Below are 11,616 nucleotides of genomic sequence, written 5' to 3' on the forward strand. Positions count from 1 at the left end.
CAAATAATTCCAAGGTTTTCCATCATAATCTTGGATAGTTTTGTCTTCAACTTCTTTTAGGACCAGTAAGCTGAACATAGTGAAAAATTAAAATCATTCTGAAAGTAAGATGATGTGATTTAATTGTCAAAAGAATTCACAATGCACAAGTCACACAAAATATGGTAAAACACTAATTTAATCACACAATGTCTGTGGAATATTGCTACACCAATCATGTTCTTCCATTTTTATTTTCCTTAGGAAAACATGACCCTTCAGTCTTTGCTTCTGCCTTTTTCTGGTAATCTCTGGTTTATGTGAATTCTTCGCTGAAGCAAATTGTTCAAAAACCTATCCTTTCAATTATAAACAAAAAAGTCTCTATTATTGAGAGTGCAACAATTGTCAACTGCAAGAATCTTCCCAAAGAATGGGCCAACATGTAACAGAGCTAGATATGTCTGATAATTTCATTACATAAATAATGAATGAATCATTTCAAGGGCTGCAGAATCTTAGTAAGACAAATCAAAACAAAAATGTCAATCTATAATACCGGAATGAAAATAATTATACATGATACAAATAAAAACAGCGTGGTATTACAGATGGAGCATTCCTCAACCTAACCAGTAATACAAAAAACTGCACTGGTTTGCCAGGGTCTTAGAGAGAACTTAGTCTAATTCAAAATGATATAATCTGTGTAACTAAAAACAATGCTTTGGGATTTATGAACTTGGAAATTTCTGTTTGGGGTGGAACTGCTATTTTGGCAATGTGTGTAAAGTGGAAGGTGAAACATTTGAAAAGCTTACAAATTTGATGGCGCTATTAATCTCTTTCAATACACTTTATACATGCAATCAAACCTGCCAAACTCCTTAAGTGAATTTTGTCTTACCAAAAAAAGATCTAAAACATCAGTCAAGAAGACTTCAAGGGATTGAGAAATTGAAGAGTACTAGATTTAAGTGGGAACTGTCCAGGTGTTTCAATGTACCATTTCCATGTTCCTTCTGAAGGAGCCTCTTCAATTCATATACATCCTTGTGGCTTTCAAACCCTGGTCCATCCTTTTATGTTTAAACCCTGACCCAACTTCACTACTTAACACGTTGCTTTGGAAATTCCTACAACCTAGTTTGACAATAAGTCTCTTCTGAAAGTGTTGAATCTTTTTTTTTTTTTTTTTTTTGTGGCAAGAAATAGCTCTGGGCCGTTTTTAACGAGACTACCTGCCTTAGAAACACTTGAGTTATCTTTGAACTATATAAGGATGGAAATATATGAATATTTCCAAAAACTTCTCTTAGCTTTTGTCTCTCCAGACTTTGCACCTAAGAGATTATGTGTTCCAGAAACTTAAAAAAGAGGATTTCCAGCCCCAAAAGGAGTTCTGCAAATTAAGGATGATCAGTTTGAGCCTTAATTTTATTAAGCAAATCGATTTGATCTTTTCCCAACATTTTCTTAACCTGAAAATTACTTACTTGCAAGAAAACAAAATACTACCCTCGGTAAATTATATCAGGCAAAACTATACAAATGTCTCTTTTTTCCCAAGTCATATCCTTAAACTACCCTTATCTTTAGCATGCTGAGTTTGACCCACATTTAAATTTTTATTATAAAACTCTCATTTATTTACTTACTTACTTACTTACTTACTTTTGGTTGCATTGGGTCTTTGTTGCTGCACATGGGCTTTCTCTAGTTGTGACCAGCAGGGGCAACTCTTCATTGTGGTGCATGGGTTTCTTATTGTGGTGGCTTCTCTTGTTGAGGAGCATGGGCTTTAGGCATGTGGGCTTCAGTAGCTGTGGCACATGGGTTCGGTAGTTGTGGCTCATGGGCTATAGAGAGCAGGCTTAGTTGTTGTGGCACACAGGTTCAGTTGCTCGGCGGTATGTGGGATCTTCCCAGACCAAGGCTTGAACCTGTGTCCCCTGCATTGGCAGGCAGATTCTTAACCACGTGCCATGCAGGGAAGTCCCTATAAGGGACTATTTCCCCATAAACCACAATAAGACTACTTCCCCATAAACCACAATGTATATCTTATGGGAAAGCCTTAGAATTAACGTTAAACATTATTTTCTTTATTGGGCAAAAGTAGTTTGAAAGTTTTCCTTATATTGCCTGCTTAAATCTGTCTTTATATGGCAATTATCAAGTGTAATATGGAACTGAAATTTCAGCTGTCTCATAAAAATATTTGAATTAGACTTTGGTGCCAATAATGTTTTTAATGAATTACCTGACTTAGGAGTTCTAGCTCTCAGTTATAATGCACACTATTTCATAATAGCAGTGGTAACACATTGTGTAGGGCTTATTTAAAGTTTAACTCAGCTGAAACATTTAAATTCAAGCCACAACAGCATTTATACTTTATCAGAGAATTAATTGTCTCCAGGATAATTGATTTCTTACAGAAAGACATTAAGAATTTCTTCAAGGAAACCATGCTGAAATTTTATGGAGTCCTAAAGAAAAAAGGTATGGGCACATTTTAAAATGTCTCAGGATCACCTTTAACAACCTTCAGTATATCCAACAAATAATTCTAAAATTTAAAAGGAACTACAAAAATACCCAAATTGCCAAAGCAATTTTAAGAAAAAGGAACAAACCTGGAGGTATCACACTCCCTGACTTCAGACTATACTACAGAGTCACAGTCATCAAAACAGTATGGTACTGGCACATAAAAAGGCACATAGATCAATAGAACAGGCTAGAAAGCCCAGAAATATACCATGTACTTATGGTCAATTAGTCTTCAACAAAGGAGGCAAGAATATACAATGGAGAAAAGAAAGTCTCTTCAACAAGATGCGCTGGGAAAACTGGACAGCTCTATGTAAATCAATGAAATTAGAACATTCCCTCACACCATATACAAAAATAAAGTCAAAATGGATTAAAGACCTAAATATAAGACCTGAAACCATAAAAATTCTAGAAGAGAACATAGGCAGAACACTCTTTGACATAAATTATAACACTATTTTTAAAATCTGTTTGCTAAGGCAAAAGAAACAAAAGCAAAAATAAAAAATGGGATCTAATTAAACATAAAAGCTTTTGCACAGCAAAGGAAGCATGCATAAAAAAAAACCCTGCTAAATGGGAGAAAATATTTACACCTGTCAGATGGCTATCATCAAAAAGACAGCAAACAACAAGTGTTGGCAAGGATATGGAGAAAGGGAACCCTCCTACACTGTCAGTTCAAATATAAATTGGTACAGCCATTATACAGCTATATATAAAAATATAGCTACCATATGATCCAGCAATCCCACTGCTGGATATTTTTCCAAAGGAAACAAAACCACTGATTTGGAAAGATATTTGCACCCCAGTATTCACAGTAGCATTGTTTACAATAGCCAAGACATGGAAGCAACCTAACTGTCTATCAACAGATGAATGGAGGAGGAGGAGTCAAGATGGCAGGCTAGGAGAATGCGGAATTCACATCTCTGCACAACTAGGGCACCTACCAGGCACCGGTAGGGGACCACAGACACCTAAGGGGATGGGAGGAAACCCCAGCTACTGGGTAGGGCATGGGGAGGGAGTGAGGGGAAAGACAAAGTGAAGGTGGGATGGGACTAGTGACCCTGAAGCGTGGCTGGGGAAGGGGTAGGGATCCCATGCCCAAAGGGGTAAATTGAGGGACCATTGGGAGGGCAGAGGATCAGAAGGGAACATGGCCAGTTTTCCCCTGCCTGGGAGCCTATGGAGATCCCGGGCCTGATCTTCTGCCCACCAAGGCCCCCTCCAGCCACATGGGTCCTGATGGAGTGGAAGGGAGGGAAGGGGGAGCAAAAGTAAAGGCTGTACTTCCAGGACCAACACCGCTGAAGGGCGGCTGGGGGAGGGGAGGAGTTCTTACACCCAGTGGGACCCACTCACAGTTAGGGGTCCAGTGGGGATGGGGGAGACCCTGGGGAAGATGGGGTGGAGGGGGCACAAAGGAATGGAAGTGCTTTCCCTGTCCACCTAGGCACCAGGAAGCCTGTTGGGCTCCTGGGCCTAATCCTCTACACTCAGAGCCTCACTCCTGCCACTCAGAACCCAAGCCCCACCCCTACACCCCCACCTAGGACCCTACCTCTACACCCAGAGACACCCTATGAGACCCCCTCCAACACACTGGGCCTATGGGCCTAAACCCCACCCAGGTCACTACCTCTACACTCAGAGACCTCCTCTGAGACCCCCTACAACTTTCTGGGCCTAAACCTCACCCACACACCCCACCCAGAGCCCTACCTCCGAACTCTGGAACCCCACTCTAGAAGCCCTCCTTTCCACGTGCTGTCCTCTCCCCTTCTGTGCAGGTCCTAAGCAGAGGCCCTGCCCCATGCTTGAATGCCGTCCCACCCAGGCCCCACTCCCAGGGCCTTTTCCAGCTGCCTGGGTCCTAAGCCCAGCCTCATGCTAAAATGTCACCCCCACCTACCTAGATCTCACCCCACCCTAAACCCCACCCCACCTAAGTTCCACCACTGCCTAAACTCAGCCCCTCATAGTCAAGGCTTTTTCTTTTTCTTTTCTCCTCTTTTAGATTGGGGTTCTCTTTTACCTTGTTGTTGATTCATTTATATTTTTAGTTTTTCTAATAAATCTTATTTTTCTAAGTTTACTTTATTCTTTATACTTTTATTGTTCTGTGCCTTTTGGCTTGTTCCCCACCGCACCCCCCCCACCCTTTTTTTTTTTTTTTCTTATTTTGGTTCTGGTTTTGTTTTACCTTATTGCAGTTGTTTCAATTATATTTTTATTTTTCCTAATATATTTTTTATCTTTATAATTTTATTTTGTGTTTTATTCTTTGTTATCATACTGCTCCTTCTTTTCTTTTTTTTTTTGCCACATCACTTAGTTTGTGGAATCTTAGTTCCCAGGCTAGAGGTCAGGCCTGAGCTCCTGTGGTGGGAGCTCCAAATCCAAACCACTGGACTAACAGAGAACCTCAGACCCCAGGGAATATAAATCAGAGTGAGGCCTCCCAGAGGTCTTCATCTTGGCACAAAGACCCGGCTGTGTCCAAATGCCTGCAAACTCCAGTGCTGGACCCCTCAGGCCAAACAGCCAGTAAGACAGGAATACAGCCCCACCCATAAAAAGAAAAAATGAAATGACAAAAGTATATTACAGATGAAGGAGCAAGGTAAAAAACTGCAGGACAATATAAATGAAGATGAAATCAGCAACCTACCTGAAAAAGAATTCAGAGTAATGATAGTAAAGATGATCCAAATCTCAGAAACAGAATGCAGAAAATACAAGAAACATTTAACAAGGATTTAGAAGAACTAAAGAGCAAACAAACAGTAATGAACAACACAATAACTGAAATTAAAAATACTTTAGAAGGAATCAACATCAGAATAACTGAGGCAGAAGACAGATAAGTGACCTAGAAGATAAAATAGTGGAAATAACTAGTGCAGAGAAGAATAAAGAAAGAAAGAAATGAGGAAAGTCTCAGAGATCTCTGGGACAAAATTAATCACACCAACATTCAAATTATAGGTGTCCCAGAGGAAGAAGAGAAAAAGAAAGGGTCTGAGAAAATATTTGAAGAGATTATAGTGAAAAACTTCCCTAAAATGGAAAAGGAAATAGCCAATCAAATCCAGGAAGCACAGAGAGTCCCATACAGGATAAACCCAAAAAGAAACATGCTGAGACACATATTAATCAAACTATCAAAAATTAAATAAAAAGAAAAAATATTAAAAGCAGCAAGGGAAAAGCAACAAATAACATACAAGGGAATCCTCATAAGGTTAACAGCTGATCTTTCAGCAGAAACTCTGCAAGCCAGCAGGGTGTGTAAGGACATAATTAAAGTGATAAAAGGGAAAAACCTACAACCAAGGTTACTCTACCAATCAAGGATCTCATTCAGATTTGATGGAGAAATTAAAAGTTTTACAGACAAGCAAAAGCAATGAAAATTCAGCACCACCAAACCAGATTTACAAAAAATGCTTCTAGGCAGGAAACACAAGAGAAGGAAAAGACCTACCATAACAAACCCAAAACAATTAAGAAAATGGTAATAGGAACATACATATCGATAATTACCTTAAATGTATATAGATTAAATGCTCCAACCAAAATACACAGAAAGCTGAATGGATAAAAAACAAGACCCATATATATACTGTCTATAAGAGACTCACTTCAAACTTAGGGACACATACAGACTGAAAGTGAAGAGATGGAAAAAGATATTCCACGCAAATGAAAATCACAGGAAAGCTGGAGTAGCAATACTCATATCAGTTAAAATGGACTTTAAAATAAAGACTGTTACAGGAGATAAGGAAGGACACTACATAATGACCAAGGGATCAATCCTAGAAGAAAACATAAAAATTATAAATATTTATTCACCCAACATAGGAGCATCTCAATACATAAGGCAAATGCTAACTGCCATGAAAGGAGAAATCAACAGTAACACAATAATAGTGGGGACTTTAAGATTCCACTTACACCAATAGACAGATCATCCAGACAGAAAATAAATAAGGAAACACAAGATTTAAAGGACACAATAGACCAGATAGACTTAATTGATATTTTTAGGATATTCCACCCAAAAGTGGAAGATACACTTTCTTCTCAAGTGCACATAGAATGTTCTCCAGACTAGATCATGTCTTGGGTCACAAATCAAGTCTTGGAAGATTTAAGAAAATTGAAATTGTATCAAGTATCTTTTCTGACCACAGCGTTATGAGATTAGAAATCAATTAAAGAAAAAAAAACAGTAAAAAACACGAATACATGGAAGCTGAACAATGCACTGCTAAATAATCAAGAGATCACTGAAGAAATCGAAGGGGAAATTAAAAAATACCTAGAAACAAATGACAACGAAAACACAATGATCCAAAATTTCTGGGACACAGAAAAAGCAGTACTAAGAGGGAAGTTCCTGGCAATTCAAGCTCACCTCAAGAAACAAGAAAAATTTCAAATAAACAATCTAAACTTGCACCTAAAGGAACTAGAGGAAGAAGAACAAACAAAACCCAAAGTTAGTAGAAGGAAAGAAATCATAAAGATCAGAGCAGAAATAAATGAAATAGAAACAAAGAAAACAATAGCAAAGATCAATAAAACTAAAAGCTGGTTCTTTGAAAAGATAAATAAAATTGATAAAACTTTAGGCACACATCAAGAAAAAAAGGGAGAGGACTCAAATCAATAAAATCAGAAATGACAAAGGAGAGATTACAACTGACACTGAAGAAATACAAAAGATCATAAAAGATTACTACAAGCAACTATGTGTCAATAAAATGGACAACCTGGAAGAAATGGACAAATTCTTGGAAAAGTACAACCTTCCAAGATTGAACCAGGAAGAATTAGAAAACATAAACAGACCAATCACAGGTAATAAAATTGAAACTAATTAAAAATCTTCCAACAAACAAAAGTCCAAACTCTTCCAAAAAATTTCAGAGGGAGGAACACTCCCAAACTCATTCTACTAGGCCATCACCCTGATACCAAAACCAGATAAAGATATCACAAAATAAAGAAAATTATAGACTAATATTACTGATGAACATAGATGCAAAAATCCTCAAAAAAATATAGCAAAGAGAATCCAACAACACATTAAAAGGATCATACACCATGATCAAGTGGGATTTACCCCAGGGATGCAAGGATTGTTCAGTATATGCAAATCAATCAATGTGATACACTATATTAACAAACTGAAGAATAAAATCCATATGATAATCTCAATAGATGCTGAAAAGTTTTTGACAAAATTCAACACCCATTTATGATAAAAACTCTCCAGAAAGTGGGCATAGAGAGAACCTACCTCAACATAATAAATGCCATATATGACAAACCCACAGCAAACATCACTCCCAATAGTGAAAACTGAAAGCATTTCCTCTAAGATCAGGAACACGACAAGGATGTCCATTCCTTGCCACTATTCAACATAGTATTGGAAGTCCTAGCCACAGCAATCAGAGAAGAAAAAGAAATATAAGAAATACAAATTGGAAAAGAAGAAATCTAAAACTGTCACTGTTTGCAAATGACATGATACTATACATAGAATATCTTAGAGAAGTAACCAGAAAACTACTAGAACTAATCAGTGAATTTGGTAAGGTTGCAGTATACAAAATTAATGCACAGAAATCTCTGGTATTCATATACACTAACAATGAAAGATCAGAAAGAGAAATTAAGGAAACAATCCCATATACCACTGCAATAAAAAGAACAAAATACCTAGGAATAAACCTACCTAAGGAGACCAAATACCTGTACTCAGAAAACTATGAAATACTGACAAAAAATCAAAGATAACATAAACACATGAGAGATATACCATGCTCCTGGACTGGAAGAATCAATATTGTGAAAATGACTATACAATCCAAAGGAATCTACAGGTTCAATGTAATCCCTATCAAATTACCAATGGCACTTTTCTCAGAACTTGAACAAGAAATTTTACAATTTGTATCGAAACACAAAAGACCCTGAATAACCAAAGCAATTTTAAGAAAGAAAAATGGAGCTGGAGGAATCAGGTCCCTGACTTCAGACTATACTAAAAGCTACAGTAATCAAGACAATATGGTACTGACATAAAAACAGAATTATAGATCAATGGAACAGGACAGAAAGCCCAGAGATAAACTGACACACTTATGGTCAACTTATCTTTGACGTAGGAGGCAAGTATATACAATGGAGAAAAGACAGACTCTTCAATAAGTGGTGCTGGGAAAAATGGACAGCTGCATGTAAAAGAATGAAATTAGAACACGCTCTAACACCATACAAAAAAATAAACTCAAAATGGATTAAAGACCTAAATGTAAGGCAAGACACTATAAAACTCTTAGAGGAAAACATAGGCAGAACACTCTGACATAAATCACAGCAAGATCTTTTTGACCCTCCTCCTAGAGAAATGGAAATAAAAACAAAAATAAACAAATGGGACCTAATGAAACAAAATCTTTCTCACAGCAAAGGAAACCATAAACAAGAGAAAAGACAACCCTCAGAATGGGAGAAAATATTTGCAAACGAAGCAACTGACAAAGGATTCATCTCCAAAATATATAAGCAGCTCATGCAGCTCAATATCACAAAAACAGACAACCCAATCCAAAAAAGGGGTGGAAGACCTAAAGAGACATTTCTCCAAGGAAGACATACAGATGGCCAACAAATACATGAAAATATGCTCAACATCACTATCATTAAAGAAATGCAAATGAAAATTATGGTGAGGTATCACCTCACACTGGTCAGAATGACCATCATCAAAAAATCTACAAACAATAAATGCTGGAGAGGGTGTGGAGAAAAGGGAACCCTCCTGCACTGTTGGTGGGAATGTAAATTGATATAGCCACTATGGAGAAAAGTATGGAGGTTCCTTAAAAAACTAAGAATAGAACAGCCACATGACCCAGCAATCCCACTATCCCTGAGAAAACCATGATTCAAAAAGAGTCATGTACCACAATGTTCATTGCAGCACTATTTATAACAGCCAGGACATGGAAGCAACCTAAATGTCTGTCAACAGATGAATGGACAAAGAAGATGTGGCACATATATACAATGGAATATTACTCAGCCATAAAAAGGAATGAAATTGAGTTATTTGTAGTGAGGTAGATGGACCTAGAGTCTGTCATACAGAATGAAGTGAGTCAGAAAGAGAAAAACAATTACTGTATGCTAACGAATATACGTGGAATTTAAAAAAACAGTACTGACGAACCTAGTGTTAGGGCAAGAATAAAGACACAGACATAGAGAATGGACTTGAGGGTATGGGGGGGGGAAAGGGAAGCTGGGATGAAGTGAGAGGGTAGCATTGACATATATATACTGCCAAATGTAAAATGGATGGCTAGTGGGAAGTTGCTGCATAGCACAGGGGGATCAGCTCGGTGCTTTGTGACTACCTAGACGGATGGGATAGGGAGGGTGGGAAGAAGGTTCATGAGGAGGGGATATAGGGATATATGTATACATATAGCTGATTCACTTTGTTGTACGGTAGAAACTAACACAACATTGTAAAGCATTTATACTCCAATAAAGATGTGAAACAAAAAAATCCTGAACAACAACAACAAAAAACAACTTAATGGATAAAGAAGATGTGGTACATATATATAATGGAATATTACTCAGCCATAAAAAGAGAATGAAATAATGCCATTTGCAACAATGTGGATGGACATAGAGAATACTGTGTTAGTGAAATAAGTCTGACAGAGAAATACAGATACTCTATGTTATCACTTATATGGAAGAACAGCTTGTTCTTTTTAACTAATAGCCTATCGAAATTCACATCTTCTCTTGAGACACTGCTACTGAGTCAGAACAGGATTTCCCACCTGCCATTCAGCTTTCTTTAGGAGTCCAGCATCTGACACACATCAATTTAAGTTCCAACCAGCTCAAGATGATCAACAAGTCCACGTGTGAAACTAAGACCACCACCAAGTTAGCCATTTTAGAACTAGGTAGAAACCCTTTTGACTGTACCTGTGGCATGGGAGACTTTTGAGAATGGATATCTGAACATCACAATTCCCAGATTGACAGATGTCATTTGCGCCAGTCCTGGGGATCAACAAGGCAAGAGTATTGTGAGTCTAGAGCTCACAACTTGTGTTTCAGATACCATTGCGGCAATATTCTGTTTCTTCACATTTTTTGTCACCATCTCAGTTATGCTGGCTGCCCTGGCTCATCATTGGTTTTACTGGGATGCTTGGTTTCTCTATCATGTGTGCTTAGCTAAGGTAAAAGGCTACAGGTCTCTTTCCACATCCCAGACTTTCTACGATGCTTACGTTTCTTATGACACCAAAGATGCCTCTGTCACGGACTGGGTGATCAATGAGCTGCGCTTCCACCTGGAAGAGACTGAGGACAAAAATGTGCTCCTCTGTTTAGAGGAAAGGGATTGGGACCCGGGACTCGCCATCATCGACAACCTCATGCAGAGCATCAACCAAAGCAGGAAAACAATATTTGTTCTAACCAAAAAGTATGCCAAAAACTGGAACTTTAAAACAGCTTTCTACTTGGCCTTGCAGAGGCTAATAGATGAGAATATGGATGTGATTGTCTTTATTCTGCTGGAGCCAGTGTTGAAGCACTTGTATTTGAGGCTGTGGCAGAGGATCTGCAAGAGCTCCATACTCCAGTGGCCTGACAAGCCCTAGGTGGAAGGCTTGTTTTGGCAGAATCTGAAAAATGTCGTCTTAACTGCAGATGACTCATGGTATACCAATCTGTACATTGAAGGAGGGAATTATACAAGGGTATAAATAAATACGCTTGTATTTACACAAGGAAGTGGGAAACACTGGGGACATTTAAGAAGCCTCCTTACCACACTTTCTTTTCAATATCTGAGCATTTTTACATTCCTAGTGAATAGTTTCGATGTGTTAATTTTCTGTTGATACTTATTATATACCCATGGCTATATAGTTTTAATGGTGCTGCATTAGTTTGTCTTTTACAGTTATTTATTACAAATACTGACTTCAATATTTCACTTCTAAAATTTAG

General features: G+C 37.9%; 2 pseudogenes; both read left to right on the plus strand.

Annotated features, from left to right (window-relative positions):
* The first annotated feature begins 249 nt into the window (after positions 1–249).
* Positions 250–1,586, plus strand: LOC137217905 (toll-like receptor 8; annotated as a pseudogene).
* A 9,101-nt stretch (positions 1,587–10,687) lies between these two features.
* Positions 10,688–11,369, plus strand: LOC137217906 (toll-like receptor 8; annotated as a pseudogene).
* The last annotated feature ends 247 nt before the right edge of the window (positions 11,370–11,616 follow it).

Source organism: Pseudorca crassidens, chromosome Y, assembly GCF_039906515.1.
Source record: "Pseudorca crassidens isolate mPseCra1 chromosome Y, mPseCra1.hap1, whole genome shotgun sequence".
NCBI lineage: Eukaryota > Metazoa > Chordata > Mammalia > Artiodactyla > Delphinidae > Pseudorca > Pseudorca crassidens.